The sequence below is a fragment of the Symphalangus syndactylus genome, chromosome 8, assembly GCF_028878055.3.
Source record: "Symphalangus syndactylus isolate Jambi chromosome 8, NHGRI_mSymSyn1-v2.1_pri, whole genome shotgun sequence".
NCBI classification, from domain to species: domain Eukaryota; kingdom Metazoa; phylum Chordata; class Mammalia; order Primates; family Hylobatidae; genus Symphalangus; species Symphalangus syndactylus.
Genome location: NC_072430.2, coordinates 53552293 through 53572078, shown reverse-complemented (window position 1 = coordinate 53572078; position 19786 = coordinate 53552293). Strand labels below are relative to the sequence as shown.

The 19786-nt window shown below is 41.6% G+C and overlaps 1 protein-coding gene and 1 non-coding gene across 7 annotated transcripts in view; one reads left to right on the top strand and one right to left on the bottom strand.

Annotated features, from left to right (window-relative positions):
• Positions 1-19786, bottom strand: part of WDR89 (WD repeat domain 89) — a 72730-nt gene that overhangs the window by 50305 nt on the left and 2639 nt on the right. For all 6 annotated transcript variants that reach the window (XM_055289138.2, XM_055289139.2, XM_063644532.1 and 3 more), the window contains one exon: positions 4182-4287. The gene's annotated coding sequence lies outside the window, so the exon portion shown is untranslated. The remainder of the gene's footprint in view (positions 1-4181; positions 4288-19786) is intronic.
• Positions 10081-10184, top strand: LOC129488950 (U6 spliceosomal RNA). The gene has a single exon (XR_008659787.1). It is a non-coding gene; the product is annotated as a U6 spliceosomal RNA (small nuclear RNA).

The following is a 19786-nucleotide window of genomic DNA, read 5'->3' as shown; positions in this document are numbered from 1 at the left end:
ATCTCTACTAAAAATAAAAAATAAAAATAAAAAAATTAGCTAGGCATGGTGGTGAGTGCCTGTAGTCTCAGCTACTCAGGAGGCTAAGGCATGAAAATTACTTGAACCTGGGAGGTGGAGGTTGCAGAGAGCTGAGACTGTGCCACTGCACTCCAGCCTGGGTGACACGGCGAGACTCCATCTCAAAAAACAAAAAAACAATTGCCAAGAGTTGCTAGGAGAGTAGATTTCAAACATTCTCACCACACCCAACAAAATGTACGTAAGGCAGTGGGTATGTTAATTGGCTTGATCTAGTCATTCCGCAATGTGTACACATATCAAAACATCTTGCTGTACACCATAAATATATACAACTTTTATTTGTCAATTAAAAAATACATTTTTTTAAAAAGAATGTGAAGAAACTGGAACCCTTATATACTGCTGGTGGGAATGTAAAATGTAGCAGCCTCTGTGGAAAACACTCTGGCAGTTTCTCATAAAGCTAAACATATGTTCATGTAAAAACTTATACATAAATTTCACAGTAGCATTATTACTATTGGAGACAGAGTCTCACTCTGTCGCCCAGGCTGGGGTGCACTGGCACAATCTCGCAATCTCGGCTGACTGCAACCTCTGCCTTTTGCAGCACTTTGGGAAGCTGAGGCAGGTGGATCACCTGAGGTCAGGAGTTCGAGACCAGCCTGACCAACATGGTGAAATCCCATCTCTACTAAAAATACAAAAATTAGCTGGGTGTGGTGGCGGGCACCTGTAATCCCAGCTACTCGGGAGGCTGAGGCATGAGAATCACCTAAAACCAGGAGGTATAGGTTGCAGTGAGATGAGATCATGCGACTGCACTGCAGCCTGGGTGGCAGAGCAACACTCTGTCTCAAAAAAAAGAATTACTACAGTCTTCGCATCAAAAACTATGCAAGCCAGGGGACAAAGGAATGACAATTTTAAACACCAAAAGGATAGAAAAACCTACCAACACAAAGCTCTGTACCCAGTAAAAATGCCTTCTGAAAAAGAGTATAAAAGAAAGACTATCCGTCTGGTCCAAAGGTAGTGAGTTATCCCAACTGATTGCTCAGTCAGTTACAGGTCAAACTCCCTGTTCCACTCTTCCCCTCTTCTCACTACTGCACTTGACTAGTCTTCAAAAAGACAAACAAGAAATACTATCAGACAAACACAAAATGAGAAGATTCACTGCCAGCAAAACTGTTGCTGTTAAATTGTTATTCAGGCAGAAACAGTATAACAAATTGAAATCTGGATTGACACAAAGAAATAAAGAGCACTGGGAATGGTAAACATGAGGGTAAATATAAGACATTTTTTCCTCTTAAATTTTTCCTTAAAAGATAATTGCTGTCTAAAGTAAAAACTAGTAATAACAAACCAAGGGATTTATGACACACCAAAGTAAAATGCATCAGCCGGGTGCGGTGGCTCATGCCTATAATCCCAGCACTTTGGAAGGCTGAGGTGGGTGCATCACCTGAGGTCAGGAGTTCAAGACTAGCCTGGCCAACATGGTGAAACCACCTCTCTACTAAAAATACAAAAAAAGTAGCTAGGCAGGCCGGGCGTGGTGGCTCATGCCTGTAATCCCAGGACTTTGGGAGGCTGAGGCGGGTGGATGACATGAGGTCAGGAGTTCGAGACCAGCCAGGCCAACATGGTGAAACCCCATCTCTACAAAAAAATTAGCTGGGCGTGGTGGCACATGCCTATAATCCCAGCTACTTGGGAGGCTGAGACAGGAGAATTGCTTGAACCCAGGGGTTGGAGGCTGGAGTGAGCCGAGACCATGTCATTGCACTCCAGCCTGGGCAACAAAGCGAGACTTCATCTCAAAAAAATAAAATAAAATAAAAAAAAAAAGTAGCCAGGCAGGGTGGCGGGTGCCTGTAATCCCAGCTACTCAGGAGGCTGAGGCACAAGAATTGCTTGTACCTGGGAGGCAGAGGCTGCAGTGAGCTGAGATCAGCTCACAGCACTCCACCCTGGGCAACAGATCAAGACTCCATCTCTAAATAAATAAGTAAATAAATAAAATGCACGACAATAATAGTGAGAGGATGGGAGGAGGGAAGTGGAAGGATAATGTTTTAAGATTCTTACACCATAAAATGGCATCACATTATTTGAAGCTAGATGTTAACAAGTCAAAAAGGATATAATAGGTCGGGCACAGTGGCTCACGCCTGTAATCCCAGTACTTTGGGTGGCCAAGGTGGGTGGGTCACTTAGACCTAGGAGTTCGAGACCAGCCTGGGCAAAATGGAAAAACTCCATCTCCACAAAAAATATAAAAATTAGCCAGGCACAGTGGAAAGTGCCTGTAGTCCCAACTACTCAGGAGGCTTAGGTGGGAGGATCACTTGAGCGTGGGAGACAGAGGTTGCAGTGAACCCAGATCACACTACTGCACTCCAGTCTGGGTGACAGAGAAAAACCAGGTCTCAAAAAAAAAAAAAAAAAAAAGCATATAGTAAACCCTAGACCAACCACTTCAAACAAACACACAAAAAATTAAACAGCAAATTCACAAACAAAAACCAATCATAGAGAAAAAGCACCCAATCAAAAAGAAAGATGAAAAAAGAAATAAAGAACTGATGAGAAAAACAGAAAATATAAAAACAACTAGTAAGAAGGTAGATTTAAATCCAACTATACCTGGCCGGGCATGGTGGTTCATGCCTGTAATCCCAGCACTTTGGGAGGCTGAGGTGGGTGGATCACTTGAGGTCGGGAGTCCAAGACCAGCCTGGCCAACATGGTGAAACCCTGTCTCCACTAAAACTACAAAGATTAGCCAAGTGTGTTGGCATGTGCTTGTAATCCCAGCTACTTGGGAGGTTGGGGCAGGAGAATCTCTTGAACCTGGGAGGCAGAGGTTGCAGTGAGCTGAGCTCACACCACTGCACTCCAGCCTGGGAGACAGAGTGAGACTCCGTCTTAAAAAAAAAAAAAAAAATCCAACCATACCAACAATTACATTAAATAAAAATAATATGACACCTTATTTAAAAGAGAGATTGTCAGGATGGGGGTGGTGGGGAGACAGAAGCAAGACCCAACTATATGCTATCTAAAAGAAACCCTTTTAAACATAAAGCCATAGATAGGTTAAAAGGAAATGGACAGAAAAAAGATATACCATGCAAATATTAATAAAAAGAAAACTGCAATGGTTTACTAATATGAGACAAACAAGAAGTCAGAACAGAGAATATTAACTCAAAATGGATCATAGACCTAAATGTAAAAGCAAGAACTACAAAACTTATAAGAGAAAAAAGGGAATCTACGACCTTTGGTTAGGCGAAGATCTCTTAAAATACAAAAAGTACAAACCACAAAAGAAAATTTTGACTTAATTAAAATGTAAAACCTACTTTTGAACCCTCAAGAAAACGCAAACTACAGGCCGAGCATGGTGGCTCACGCCTATAATCCCAGCATTTTGGGAGGCCCGGGGCGGGTGGATGGCTTGAGTCCAGGAGTACAAGACCAGCCTGGGTGACATAGCAAAACCCCGTCTCCATCAAAGATACAAAAATTAGCCAGGTGTGGTGGCGCATGCCTATAGTCCCAGCTACTCAGGAGGCTGAGATGGAGAGATCACTTCAGCCCGGGAAGTGGAGCTTGTAGTGAGCCGACATTGCATCACTGCCACTTCAGCCTGGGTCACAGAGTGAGACCCTATCAAAAAAAAAAAAAAAAAAAAGCTCACAACACAACAAAAAACAAACAAAAAGAAATATTAAAAAAAAAAAAGAAAATGCCAACTACAGACTGGGAGATCACATTTGCAAATCACAATCTGATAAAGTTGCTATATCCAGAATATATAAAGAATTCTTGCAACCAAATTATAAGACAAATAATTCAATTAAAACATGGGAAAATATTTGAACAGACACTTCACCAAAGAAAATATAAGAATGACAAATAAGCACGAGCAGCCCAATAATATTAGTTATCAGGGATATGCAAATTATATTAATACTTACCTATTATTACACATTTGCTAAAATGCCTACAATTAAAAAGAACGAACAATACCAAGTTCTGACAAAAATGCAAAAGCAACAGGAACTTTCATACATTGATAGTAAAATGTTATAGCCACTTTGGAAAGTGTTTGGCAGTGTTTAAGTTAAATATATACTTACCCAGCAAGCCCACTTTTAGGTATCCACTCAAGAGAAATGACAACTTATGTCCATACAAACACCTGTACACATGTTCATCACCATTTTATTTATAACAGCCAAATACCTAGAAAAAAAAAGAAATATGGGTAAGCTTAAGCACAGAAAAAAATAAACAACAAAGACCCTCCCTCCCCCAGAAATATCTGTCATCTACTGAATGGAAAAACAAATTGTGGCATACATATATAATGGAATCTGATTCTGCAATAAAAAAGAAACCAGAGATACATGTAACATAAAAGAGTATATATCGTATGATTCCATTTAAATAACATTCTGGAAAAAGCAAAATGATAGGAACTGGTTGTTAGGGGCTGAGGTTGTGGGGAGGCCATTGATTATTAATGGGCACAAGGAAACTTTTTGGGTGATGAAAATATTCTGTATCTTAATCAGGGTGCTGGTTACACAACTGTGTAGGTATATACAAGTGTCAACTCATCAAACTACATACTTACTAAGTTTAAAAAGTTAAATTTTATTGAATGTAAATTACACTTTAACAAACATGATCTCCCATGCCCAAAGGCAAACGAAACATAAAAAGTCATGGGCAAAACCAATGTATGATGATGGAAATTAGAATGGTGGTTATCTTCAGTGGGAATGACTGGGAAGGGGCATCCAAGAGGTTTCTTGGGTGCTGGTACCGATTTGAGTGTTGGTGGCACAGATGTCTTCAGTTTGTAAAAGTTCACTGAGCTCTAGATTTGTAGACCTTACAGTAGTTATATTTTAATAAATAAGTACAAATAATAATTAGTGCTATTTTAACTGCTCATTGTAGAAAATGTGGAAAATCACATTTTAAACATACAATTTTGGAATAGAAGAGGACTTTTTTTTTTTTTTTTGAGAGAGTCTACCTCTGTCGCCAGGCTGGAGAGCAGCAGCGCAATCTCAGCTCACTGCAACCTCTGCCTCCTGGGTTCAAGCGATTCTCCTGACTTAGCCTCCCGAGTAGCTGGGATTACAGGCATGCGCTGCCACACCCGGCTAATTTTTGTATTTTTAGTAGAGACAAGGTTTCACCATGTTGGCCAGGATGGTCTCGATCTCCTGACCTCGTGATCCACCCAGCTCAGTCTCCCAAAATGCTAGGATTACAGGCGTGAGCCACCACACCCACCCATGAAGGCAAAAAGTGAAAGATCTGATTAGACAAAAACATAACTAAAATAAGGTAAAACATATTGAAAATATAGTTAAAAGAAAACCGAAATTGGAAGAAAATTTTCATAACACAAAGGGTTAAGGGTTAATACCTTTACTATGCAAGAAATTTATCCAAACATAAAATAGCTAAAAGAAGCAGTATGTCATAAAAGGGAGAATTCAAATGAACAAGAAACATAAAAAGATGTTCAATCTTGGCTGGGCGTGGTGGCTAATGCCTGTAATCCCAGTACTTTGGGAGGCCAAAGTGGGGAGAACATGATCACATGAGCTCAAGAGTTTGAGACCAGCCTGGCCAACATGGCAAAATCCTGTCTCTACTAAAAATACAAGAATGAGCTAGGTGTGGTGGTGCACGCCTGTAATCCCTGCTGCTTAGGAGGCTGAGAGGCATGAGAATGGCTTTAGCCTGGGAGGCAGAGGTTGCAGTGAGCCAAGATCACACCACTGCATTCCAGCCTGGGCTACAGTGAGACGGTCTCAAAAAAAAAAAAAAGGTCAGTCTTACTAACAGTTGAGGAAATAAGATGCCATTTTAACCTATCAGGTTGGCAAAAATTAAAAACACTGATAACATCAATGCTGATGGGGTGTGGGGAAATGGGCATTTGTAAACATTCTAGGCTGGGCACATTACAGGCTCACACCCATAATCCCAGCACTTTGGGAGGCCGAGGCAGGAGGATCGCTTTGAGACCAGGAGTCTGAGACCACCCTGGGTATCACAAAGAGACCCCGTCCTTACAAAAAATACAAAAATTAGCTGGGTGTGATGGCGTGCACCTGTAGTCCCAGCCACTCACGAAGCTGAGCTTAGAGGATCACTTGAGGCTAGGAGTTCCAGGCTGTGGTAAGCAATGACTGTGTCAATGTACTCCAGCTTAGGTAACAGAGTGAGACTTTGTCTCTGAACACACACATGCCCACACACACACACATACACACACACACACACTCTCTCTCTCTAAATGTTAAATTTTTGACAAGTATTCTGGTACTATATAATAAAATTAGAAATACGTGTCTCCTTGAATCCAACAATCTCCCATAGGCATCTATCCAAAATTAAATATATGTGTATGTAAGGAAGGATATTTATTATAGAATTGTAATAACAAAAAAACCTAACAGCCTGAACATCCATTAATTGGGAAGTGGTCTAATTAGAGTATTGCCACATAAAACAACATTAAGTAGCTTTTATTAAAAAATTGAACTCCATAGTTTACCTTAGGGTTCACTTTTTGTTTTGTACAGTTCTGTGGGTTTTGACAAATACATGTAATGAATCCACCATTATAGAACTGTTTCACCACCCTAAAAATCCTGTGTTCTGCCTATTCATCCCTCTGCTCACCCCGAACCTTTATCAACCATTGATTTTTTTTTTTTTTTTTTTTTTTTTTTTTTGAGACGGAGTCTCCCTCTGTCGCCCAGGCTGGAGTGCAGTGGCGCAATCTCGGCTCACTGCAAGCTCCGCCTCCCAGGTTCACGCCATTCTCCTGCCTCAGCCTCTCCGAGTAGCTGGGACTACAGGCGCCCGCCACCGCGCCCGGCTAATTTTTTGTATTTTTTTAGTAGAGACGGGGTTTTTACTGTCTCTCTAGTTTTGCCTTTTCCAGAATGTCAAACAGTTAGAATCATAAGGCGAGTAGCTTTTTCTGGTTTCCTTCATGAAGGAATAAACACATAAAGTTCCTCTATGTCTTTCAGTGGCTTAAAAGCTCATTTCTTATCACTGAGTATCACTGAATTAAATTCCACTGTATGAAAAAAAAATTCAGTTGGGTATGGTGGCGCATGCCTGCAATCCCAGCTACCAGAGAGGTGAGGTAGGAGGATCACGTGAGCCCAGGAGGTCGAGTAGAGAAAGTTATTTCAATACTTGACTGGAAATTTTAATAACTTTTTTGATTAAATTTCTCTAATAGGCTGAGTACAGTGGCTCACGCCTGTAAGCCCAGCACCTTGGGAGGCTGAGGTGGGAGGATCCCTTGAGCCCAGGAGTTTGAGACCAGCCCAGGCAACATAGTGAGATCCCATTCTCCACAAAAAGTTTAAAAATCAGCCAGACACGGTGGTGTGCACCTGTCATCTCAGCTACTTGGGGGGCTGAGGAGGGAGGATTGCTTAAGCCTGGGAGGTTAAGGCTATGCGATCAATCGGGTGAGCCATGATCACTCCAGTCCAGGCAACAGAGCAAGACCTTGTCTCAAAAAAAAAATCTAAAATAGTTTAAAAACTTAGTTTTTTTTTTAGAAGTTATAACTTTACTCATAAAATATCTGACGAGAATTTTCGCTGACCAAAGAAATGCTATAATTTTGTTCTAACAGTTTTACTGAGTTGACTGTTATTCTGAGGCTGCAACATTCATTAATCATTCAACTCAGCTATAAAGAAATAAATATATAACAAGAAGAATGGCAAGCTCTAGGAAGAAAAATAAACCAGAGTTTAATGTATGTAACGTGATGAGGAGAGGTAAGATGGGGTCAAGATCTTTTAGATAAGATGACTAGGACAGACCCTAGAGATGTAACATTTGGGGAGACACCCTAATTTTAAAAGTGAGCAATGCAAATCTCTGAAGAAGTAGCTGTGATCCTAGCAATTTGATGTCAACCTTAAGAAAAAGAAAAAAATAACAATAAAAGAAAGGTCACTGGCCGGGTGCGGTGGCTCACACCTGTGATCCCAGCACTTGGGGAGGCCAAGGCAGGAGGATTGCCTTAGCCTAGGAGTTTGAAACCAGCCTGGGCAACATGGTGAAACCCTATCCCTACCAAAAGTACAAAAAATTAGCCCGGCATGGTGACGTGCATGCCTGTGGTCCCAGCAACTTGGGAGGCTAAGGTGGGAGGATCGCTTGAGTCTGGGAGGCTGAGGCTGCAGTCAGCCAAGATGGCACCTACACTCCAGCCTGGGTGACAGTGTGAGACCCTGTCTCAAAAAAAAGGGATGTTTGCCTGTAATAAGGCCTTCACACAAACTCTTATTAGTCAAAGTTTCAAATACTGCCTCTCCATCCCTGGTGATGTCCTAAAATGTTCTTCCCTTTATCACTTTCTTGGGTTCCCTTCTCCTTGAATCCCACTGCAACCCAAGCTTAGCAGAATGTTTAATAATTAAACACCAGTGTTAGGTACTCTTCTAGGTGCTAGAGAGACAGTGATAACTAGAACTTGATTCTGCCCTCAAAGCGTTAGTGGAGTTAAGTAGAACATTTGTCTCTTTCCATTTTGAAATGTTAATTTCGCATATACCAGATCAAAAGTCTTTAGTAATCACTTCCAGATCTTTAACTCCAAATTTCTTCTTTCTGAAGCTCTAGTATTTTTAAATGCCTGCTACATGTGCTGCCAGAACTTAAAATTCAGATTATCTAAAATTTACTTCATTAGCTTCTCTCTTCATCCCATGCTCCCAATTTCCACGAATGGTAGCAAAGTCTGACAATCAGTGGTTCTTCCCTTCTCTCTCAGGAACAGTTTACTTTCTTGGCTTGGCATTCAGGGTCTTCCACAATCCACAGTGTCTGTTACTCATGAGCTCTGAGGCTTTGTCAAAATGATCTGGTCACTGAATATTTGAATATGCTGAATATGAGGAAAGACAGGCATGAAAAGTACTGGAAGCAAGGGAAGAGAAAGTCTGGTATTGCTGATCATAATGTGTGATGTTGGATGGGTAAGGAGATGACGTTGAAGAAAGCAGCAGGGCAGGTCTTAGAGTTTTCTATCTTGTATACCCAACTAAAACATCAAACTTTATTTTTTTTATTTCTTCTCACCGAACCAATTCAGTAAGAAAGGAGTTAGAACATTCAGTGGGTTACAGGTAATGACTAAAGCAGTATCTTATTTTTACCTAGAGCAGCTATGTTAAAATATTTGAATAAATAAATGAATTGGAAGGGGTTGGTAGCAAAAATATTACATATTCAGAGTCATATACACATTTTTTTTTCTTGATATGGAGTCTCACTTTGTCACCCAGGCTGGAGTGCAATGGCGCTATCTTGGCTCACTGCAACTGCTGCCTCCCAGGTTCAAGCGATTTTCCTGCCTCAACCTCCCAAGTAGCTGGGACTATAGGCATATGCCACCATGCCCGGCTAATTTTTGTATTTTTAGCAGAGATGAGGGTTCGCCATGTTGGCCAGGCTGGTCTCGAACTCCTGACATCAGGTGGTCCACTCGCCTCGGCCTCCCAAAGTGCTGGGATTACAGGTGTGAGCCACTGCGCCTAACCCAGAGTCACATACAATTGCTCACGTTTACAATGTAGAAGATGGATTTAAATACGGAGAGGTAAGGCTGAAGGTTGGGAGACCATAAAGGCCATTAAAAAGTCCAGACAGGAGGCCAGGCGCGGTGGCTCATGCCTGTAATCACAGCACTTTGGGAGGCAGAGGCAGGCGGATCACCTGAGGTCAGGAGTTCAAGACCAGCCTGGCCAACATGGTGAAACCCCATCTCTACTAAAAATACAAAAATTAGCCAGGCGTGGTGGCACACGCCTGTAATTCCAGCTACTTGGGAGGCTGAAGCAGGAGAATTGCTTGAGCCCAGGAGGCGGAGGTTGCAGTGAGCCAAGATTGTGCCATTGCACTCCAGCCTGGCCAACAGGGCGAGACTCTGTCTCCAAAAAAAAAAAAAAGTCCAGACAAGGATAAGGAGTGCTTGCTTTGGCATCACACATACTAAAATCAGACGGCCACAGAGATGAGCATGGCTCTTGCACACAGATGACATCAAAATTCATGAAGTATTCCATATATTTTAATGTATTGTCCTTTTTTTTTTTTTTTTTTTGTGAGACACAGTCCTGCACTGTTGTCCAAGATGGAGTGTAGTGGCGCAAACACAGCTCATCGCAGCCTTGATCCTCCCACCCCAGCCTCCTGAGTACCTGGGACTACAGGTGCATGCCACCATGCCTCTGCTAATTTTTTAATTTTTTTTTTTTTTTTTGTAGACACAAGGTGTCACTATGTTGCCAGAGCTGGTCTTTAAAAATCCTCTGGCCTTAGCTTCCCAAAGTGCTGGGATTATAGGTGGGAACCACTGGGCCCAGCCTGTACTGTCTATTTCAAAATAGATAGGAGAGGACTGTTGCATGTTCTCACCACAAAGTGATCAACATGTGAGATGATGGAGACACTATTAACTTGATTTGATCATTACACAAAGTATACGTATATCAAAACATCACACTATACCCCAGAAATATGTACATTATGTGTCAACTAAAAATCAAACTAAAAGAGATAATGGAGTTCCCAACAGTAGGAATGGAGAAAAAAGGTAAACTTGAGAAATATTTTTCTTTTCTTTTTTTTGCTTCTATTCACTATGAATACTATATTATAGTTTGACAATTTATTTATTTATTTGCACAGTCTTACTCTGTGGCCCAGGCTGGAGCGCAGTGGTACAGTTGCCACTCACTGCAGGCTCAATCTCCCGGGCTCAAGCGATTGTGCCACCTCAGCCTTCCAAATAGCTAGGAAAAAAAAAAAAAAAAAATCTTTTTTTGTTTTTTTAATTCTTAGTAGAGACGAGGTCTTGCTATGTTGCTCAGGCTGGTCCTGAACTCCTGAGCTCAAGTGATTCTCGTGCCTCAACCTCCCCAGCCTCTCATACCTGGGATTACAAATGTGAGCCACCACACCTGGCCAGAGAAATATTCAGAAGTTAACATTAGGGAAGCTTGGCACTGACTCGATTTGGAAGCACGGGGGAGGAGCAGGTGGAGAAGGAATCCACGCTGATTCCTGCGTTGGATGACCAAGTGGAGTTGAGTCAGAAAGTGAATCCAGGCCAGGCATGGTGGCTCATGCCTGTAATCCCAGCATTTTGGGAGGCCTAGGCAGGCAGATCACCTGAGGCCAGGAGTTTGAGACCAGCCTGGCCAACATGGCGAAAACCCGTCTCTACTAAAAATAGAAAAATTAGCTGGGCGTGGTGGGACACGCCTGTAATCCCAGCTACTTGGGAGGCTAAGACAGGAGAATTGCTTGAACCTGGGAGGTGAAGGGTGCAGTGAGCCGAGATCGCACCACTGCACTCCAGCCTGGGCAACAGAGCAAGACTCTGCTGCCCCCCACCCAAAAAAAAGAAAATCCAAAAATCAAGAAAATGGGGGAAAAAAACAACGAAATGTCCTTAGTTTTACTCATATAAGCCTGAGGGACTTCTGGGGATGGCCAAGGGCAAATGTGCAGCAAACATTTGTATACATCAGTCTACAACTCAGAGGGAAAGTACAGGATTCTGTTATCAGACTATAGGAAGTAGCAGCAATTAAAAACTAGGAAAGTAGGTTGGGCATGGTGGCTCAAGCCCATTATCCCAGCACCTTGGGAGGCCGAGGTGGGTGGATCACCTGAGGCCAGGAGTTCAAGACCAGCCTGGCCAACATAGTGAAATCCATCTCTACTTAAAAAAATACAAAAATTAGCCGGGCATGGTGGCGCAAACCTGTAGTCTCAGCTACTAGGGAGGCTAAGACAGGAGAATCAATTGAACCTGGGAGGTGGGGGTTGCAGTGTGCTGTGATCACATCACTGCACTCCAGCCTGGATGATAGAGCAAGACTCCGTCTCAAAAAAGAAAAAACCCAAACTAGTAAACTGGATGTGCCTGCTACATATGAATTATACAGAATGATAGCAAGCAGCAGGCCAAGCATCCTATAACAGACAAAAATGAAAAAAGAATGGGAAGAAAACCAGAAAAGTAGCCAAATGACAGCTAATATTAACTGATCATTACCATTCTAGGTTACTGTGTCAGCCTCTTCACATGAATTGCTTCACTGAACCATCCCAATAACCCTAAAAGATAGTCCTTTTATTACAATGTTTTAGATAAGGAAGCTGAGACAGGTATTGCATGATAGCTGAGAATGGGTATAGAGTCAGACTGCCAGAGCGCAAATCCTGGCTTTACTAGCTGTCTGTTTCAGTTTCCTAGTTTAAACAGGAGATAGCAATACCAACACCACAGGGTTTCATAAATTAATTACCACGTTAAGTGCTCAGAATGGTGCCTGGCACAAAAGCAGCACTCAAATACCACTAGGTGGGAGTATAAAGAATGTCAAAGAAATGCAATATGTAGTGTCAAATGATAACCTGCAGAATAAACTAGTATTTGACAGGATTTCTACCCCTTTTATATATAAATATATGTGTAAGTATATATATACTTATGTATGTGTATTGACTAGATGCTTCTAAGGTGAATTCATAATACAAATGTTCCCCTACAAATGCTACCCTAATTCATCAAGCAGAAAGACACTTTAACATATTAATGATTTTTTAAATTTCTACTGTTAATTGGTAGATGAAATAAGATTAAGCCAGAATGAGGCTTTTCCTGACACTGGATAGTTTATAATCATGTAAACATATCTCTCAGACAATAAAGCAATATTTTATAAATATTTATCGACAGCTACAGACTTCGTTTTGCATTTTGAGGTTGATTCACTACTTAATTTTCCAAATTAGGAGACCATTCAAAAGGACTACATTGGAATAGAAATCAAAACAAATCCCTAAACGTAAATATTTATAGCCTGTATAATACTCATGTAAAAATATAGCAGAACTAGTTCTTTTAACCACTTTGGTGTTATAATGTGGGAAGATCAGAATCTACTAAGTTCTAAACTCATTTCCTCTCTACTGAACACAGTAAAAAACCCTGATACCAGAGAAATAACAAACAAAAGGCATAATTATTGAATTATCCGGAAAAAAACAGATATTAAGAGGTTAAAAAGTTCACATGTGCTTTGTAGATCAGATGTGAAGGATAAAAAGAACTGAAAATCATGTACGGTCAGTTGTAACTTCACTAAACATAAAAATTAGACTTAAGCTATCAAACTGTTTTAAAAGTTGCCTTCCTGGCCCTTAGCAGTGATTACTACTGCCATCTAGCAGGAGGTCCAAAAATTAAAATTACGAGAACTGTAAAAAATCATCAGGACATAATTCCAATCTCCAAATAGAAAGATGTTTAACATATTAATAATTACTTACATTTCAGGCCGGGCACAGTGGCTCACACCTATAAACCCAACACTTTGGGAGGCCGAGACAGGTGTATCACTTCAGTCCAGGAGTTCCAGACCAGCTTGGCCAATATGGTGAAACCCTGTCTCTGCTAAAAACACAAAAACTGGCCAGGCACGGTGGCTCATACCTGTAATCCCAGCACTTTGGGAGCCCAAGGTGAGTGGATCACCTGACGTCAGGAGCTCGTTACCAGCCCGACCAACATGGTGAAACCCCATCTCTACTAAAAATACAAAAATTAGCTGGGCCTGGTAGTGGGTGCCTGTAATCCCAGCTACTCGGGGGGATGAGGCAGGGAGAACTGCTTGAACCAGGAGGCAGAGGTTGCAGAGAGCCAAGATCGCGCCACTGCACTCCAGCCTGGGCGACAGAGTGAGAGTGAGACTCCCTCTCAAAAAAAAAAAGAAGTGAAGGGAGAAATATTCAGGGAAATAGATAGCTTAAAGAAAAAACAAGGCCAAGCGCGGTGGCTCACGCCTGTAATCCCAACACTTTTCGGAGGCTGAGGCAGACAGATCACCTAAGATCAGGAGTTCAAGACCAGCCTGGTCAACATGATGAAACCCCGTCTCTACTAAAAATACAAAATTAGCCAGGCATGGTGGCACATGCCTATAATCCCAGCTACTTGGGAAGGCTGAGGCAGGAGAATCGCTTAAACCTGGGAGGCGGAGGTTGTGGTGAGCCGAGATCGCACCATTGCACTGCAGCCTGGGCAACAAAAACGAAACTATGTCTCAAAAAAAAAAAAAAAAAAAAAATTAGCTGGGCATGGTGATGCATGCCTGTAGTCCCAGCTACTGGGGAGGCTGAGGCAGGAGAATCACTTGAACCTGGGAGGCAGAGGCTGCAGTGAGCCGAGATCACGCCACTGCACTCCAGTCTGGAGAGAGCAAGACTCCATCTCAAAAAAAAAAAAAAAAAGTTCAGGACCTGATGGATTCACAGCAGAATTCTACCAGACATTCAAAGAATTGGTACCAATCCTTTTGACACTATTCCACAAGATAACAAAGGAATTCTCCCTAATTCATTCTATGAAGTCAGCATCACCCTAATACCAAAACCAGGAAAGGACGTAACCAAAAAACAAAACTACAGACCGATATCCTTGATGAACACAGATGCTAAGATCCTTAACAAAATACTAGCTAACTGAATCCAACAACATATCAGGAAGATAATCCTCCATGATCAAGTAGGTTTCATACCAGGAATGCAGGGAAGGTTTAACATACACAAGTCAATAAATGTGATACACCACATAAACAGAACAACAAAAATCACATGATCATCTCAATAGATGCAGAAAAAACATTTGACAAAATCCAGCATCCCTTTATTATTAAAACTCTCAGCAAAATCAGCATATAAGGGACATACCTTAATGTAATAAAAACCATCTATGACAAACCACAGCCAACATAATACTGAACGGGGAAAAAGCTGACAGCATTCCCTCTGAGAACTGGAACAAGACAAGGACGCCCACTCTCACCACTCCTCCTCAACATACTACTGGAAGTCCTAGCCAGAGCAATTAGACAACAGAAAGAAATAAAGGGCATCCAAATCAGTAAAGAGGAAGTCAAACTGTCACTGTTTGCTGAAGACATGGTCAATTACCTTGAAAACTCTAAGGACTCCTCCAGAAAGCTCCTAGAACTGATAAAAGATTTCAGCAAAACTTTTGGATACAAGATTAATGTACACAAATCAGTAGTTCTTCTATGTATCAACAGCAACCAAGCAGAGAATCAAATCAAGAACTCAACCCCTTGGCTGGGCGCGGTGGCTCACGCTTGTAATCCCAGCACTTTGGGAGGCCGAGGCGGGCGGATCACGAGGGCAGGAGATCGAGACCACGGTGAAACCCCGTCTCTACTAAAAAAAAAATACAAAAAAATTAGCCGGGCATGGTGGTGGGCGCCTGTAGTCCCAGCTACTCGGAGAGGCTGAGGCAGGAGAATGGCGTGAACCCGGGAGGCGGAGCTTGCAGTGAGCCGAGATTGCGCCACTGCACTCCAGCCTGGGCGACAGAGCAAGACTCAAAAAAAAAAAAAAAAAAAAAAAGAACTCAACCCCTTTTACAATAGCTGCAAAAACAAACAAACAAAACTTAGGAATAAACCTAACAGGCTGGGTGGTGGCTCAAGCCTATAATCCCAGCACTTTGGGAGGCCAGGGCAGGTGTATCACTTGAGGTCAGGAGTTCGAGACCAGCCTGGCCAAGATGGTAAAACCCCATCTCTTTCAAAAATACAAAAAATCAGCCAGGTATGGTAGTTCACACCTGTAGTCCCAGCTACTTGGGAGGCTCAGGCAGGAGAACTGCTCAAACCCGGGAGGTGGAGGTTACAGTGAGCCAGGGCAAGGCTCCATCTCAAAAAAGAAAGAAGAAGAACAAAAAAGAATATACCTAACAAAGGAGTCAAAAGACCTCTACAAGGAAAACTACAAAACACTGCTGAAAGAAATCATAGATGACACAAACAAATGGAAACACATCCCGTGTTCATGGATGGGTAGAATCAGTATTGTGAAAATGACCATGCTGCCAAAAGCAATGTACAAATTCAATGCAATCCCCATCAAAATATCACCATCATTCTTCACAGAACTAGAAAAAACAATCCTAAAATTCATATGGAACCAAAAAGGAGCCCGCGTAGCCAAAGCATGACTAAGCAAAAAGAACAAATCTGGAGGCATCACACTAACTGATTTCAAACTATACTATAACGCCATAGTCACCAAAACAGCATGGTACTGGTATAAAAATAAGACACACAGACCAATGGAACAGAATAGAGAAATAAGCCCAAATACTTACAGTCAACTGATCTTCGACAAAGCAAACAAAAACATAAAGTGGGGGAAAGGACACCCTTTTCAACAAATGGTGCTGGGATAATTGGCTAGCCACATGTAGGAAAAATGAAACTGGATCCTCATCTCTCACTTTATTCAAAAATAAACTCAAGATGGATTAAGGACTTAAACCCAAGACCTGAAACTAAAAATTCTAGAAGATAACATTGGAAGAATCCTTCTAGACATTGGCTTTGGCAAGGATTTCATGACCAAGAACCCAAAAGCAAATGCAATAAAAACAAAGATAAATAGCTGGGCCCTAATTAAACTGAAGAGCTTTTGCACAGCAAAAGGAATAGTCAGCAGAGTCAACAGACAACACAGTGGGAGAAAATCTTCACAATCTACACATCTGACAAAGGAATAATATCCAGAATCTACAACGAACTCAAATCAGTAAGAAAGCCCATCACAATGTGGGCTAAGGACACGAAGAGACAATTCTCAAAAGAAGATATACAAATGGCCAACAAACCTATGAAAAAATGCTCAACATCACTAATGATCAGGGAAATGCAAATCGAAACCACAATGTGATACCACCACAGTCCTGCAAGAATGGCCATAATTGAAGAATAAAAAAACAAGAGATGCTGGCGTGGATGTGGTCAACAGGGAACACTTCTGCACTGCTGGTGGGAATGTAAACTAGTGCAACCACTATGGAAAACAGTGTGGAGATTCCTTAAAGAATTAAAAAGCAGAACTAACATTTGATCCAGCAATCCCACTACTGTATATCTACCCAGAGGAAAAGAAGTCATTATTTGAAAAAGATACTTGCACACATATGTTTATAGCAGCACAATTCACAACTGCATAATTGTGGAACCACTCCAAATGCCCATCAGTCAACGAGTGGATAAAGACACTGTGGTGGGCGTGTGTGTGTGTGTGTGTGTATATGTGTGTGTGTGTATATATATGTGTATATATGTATATATACATGTGTATGTATGTATGTGTGTGTATATATATATATATAATGGAATACTACGCAGCCATAAAAAGGAATGAATTAACAGTATTTGCCATAACCTGGATGAGATTGGAGACTATTATTTCAAGTGAAGTAACTCACGAATAGAAAACCAAACATCATATGTTCTCACCGATATGTGGGAGCTAAGCTATGAGGACACAAAGGCATAAGAATGATACAATGGACTTTGGGGACTTGGCCGGGGTGAGGGGGGCAAGAGATTAAAAGACTACAAATATATATGGTGCAGTGTATACTGCTCAGGTGATATGTGCACCAAAATCTCACAAATCACTACTAAAGAACTTACTCATATAACCAAATACCACCTGTACCCCAATAACTTATGGAAAAATAATTTTTTATTTTTCAAAACAGAGTCTTGCTCTGTTGCCCAGGCTGGAGTGCAGTGACACGATCTCTGCTCACTGCAACTTCCACCTCCCAGGTTCAAGCAATCCTTCTGCTTCGGCCCCCCTAGTAGCTGGGACTACAGACGCGCACCATCATCCCCAGCTAATTTTGTATTTTTAGTAGAGACGGGGTTTTGCCATGTTAGCCAGGCTGGTCTCAAACTCCTGACCTCAGGTGATACACCCGCCTCGGCCTCCCAAAGTGCTGGGATTAAAGGCGTGAGCCACCGTTCTTGGCCAAAAAACAAATTTTTTAAAAAAAGCCACTGCCCCCTCAAAAAAGAAAATTACAAGAAGCTACATTAGCTGGGCACTGGGTTGCATGCCCATAGTCCCAGCTAGGAGGCTTAGGTGGGAACATCAGTTGAGCCCAAGAGTTTGAGTCCAGCGTAGGCAACACAGTGAGACCCCCATCTCTAAAAATAAATTTAAAAGTAAAATAATAATGAAACTACAGAATCAACAGTCTCTTCTCTAGAACAGCAATGCTCAGATATAATTCAAAACAGCATCAACCATGAACATATAAAACTGAATGCGAAAGTCACATAAAATTTTAAATTATAAGATTAGAATTCAAAGAAATTTTACTCTTCTAAAGTATTAATTCAGACTTTGTTTCCAAATATCACAGGAATATTCATTTACCTTTGTTATTAAAGATATTCCAGTGGAAAAGTTGGCAAAGCTCCAACCTGTGGTGACTTAGGTTATTTTCACAGTAATAAGAAAGTCTAACTCAGCAACCATTTACTGTGAATTTCTTTTTCTCTTATAGTCCCTGTGAGACTTTATGGGATATGATGTCTTACTCTTTATACCTTCCTGTGGCAGGCTGAACACTGGCCCTCAAAGATACATAGGTCTTAATTCCTGGAACCTATGACTGTTTCATTGTATGACAAAAGGGACTTTACAAAGTATCTTGAGATGGAGATAGTATCCTTGATTATCTGGGAGGTCCTTAATATAATCACAAATGTCCTCATAAGAGAGGCAGAGGGAGATGTGACTACAGATGAGAAAGTGATATGATGATAGAGTGATGTGCTATGCAGAAAAGAGCCACAAGCCAAGGAAGGCAGGCAGCCAGTAACAGCTGAAAAAGGTAAGGAAATGGCTCTTCCTCTCAGAGCCTCCAGAAGGAACTGGGCCTGCAACACTTTGACTTTAGTTCAGTGAAACTGATTTCATACTTCTGAGCTCCAGAACTAAAAGGGAATAAATGAGGCTGGGCATGGTGGCTCATGCCAGTAATGCCAGAACTTTGGGAGGCCAAGCTGGGAGGATTGCTTGAGCCCAGGAGTTTGAGACCCGCCTGGGCAACATAGTGAGACCTCATCTCTACCAAAAAAAAAAAAAAAAAAAAAAAAGGCCGGGCGCGGTGGCTCAAGCCTGTAATCCCAGCACTTTGGGAGGCTGAGGCGGGCGGATCACGAGGTCAGGAGATCGAGACCACGGTGAAACCCCGTCTCTACTAAAAATACAAAAAATTAGCCGGGCGCAGTGGCGGGCGCCTGTAGTCTCAGCTACTCAGGAGGCTGAGGCAGGAGAATGGCGTGAACCTGGGAGGCGGAGCTTGCAGTGGGCCGAGATCGCGCCACTGCACTCCAGCCTGGGCGACAGAGCGAGACTCTGTCTCAAAAAAAAAAAAAAAAAAAAAAAGGAAGAGATGACTCTCTTGAGTACATCTGCACTCGCCTTTCTTAAGTGTGTACTTTTCACCAAAGGAAAAAAAAAAAAAAAGAAAGAAACAAAGGCAGAAAGAATAAATGTGTGTTATTTGAAGTCACTAAATTTGTTGTAATTTGTTACCGTAGCCACATGAACAAAATACATCCTTCTGACAGTTTGGCGATAATCTGTACATAATCTGCCCTAAAATATTGAACAGAATTAACATAAAGACCATTCCAGTTCAGATTTATCAAAATTCTCTTGTATTTCCTACCAAGTAAATGAAAACATCTAAAATACATAGAAATCATTGAAAATGTAGTTCTTGAAAGCACACAGGGAAAAA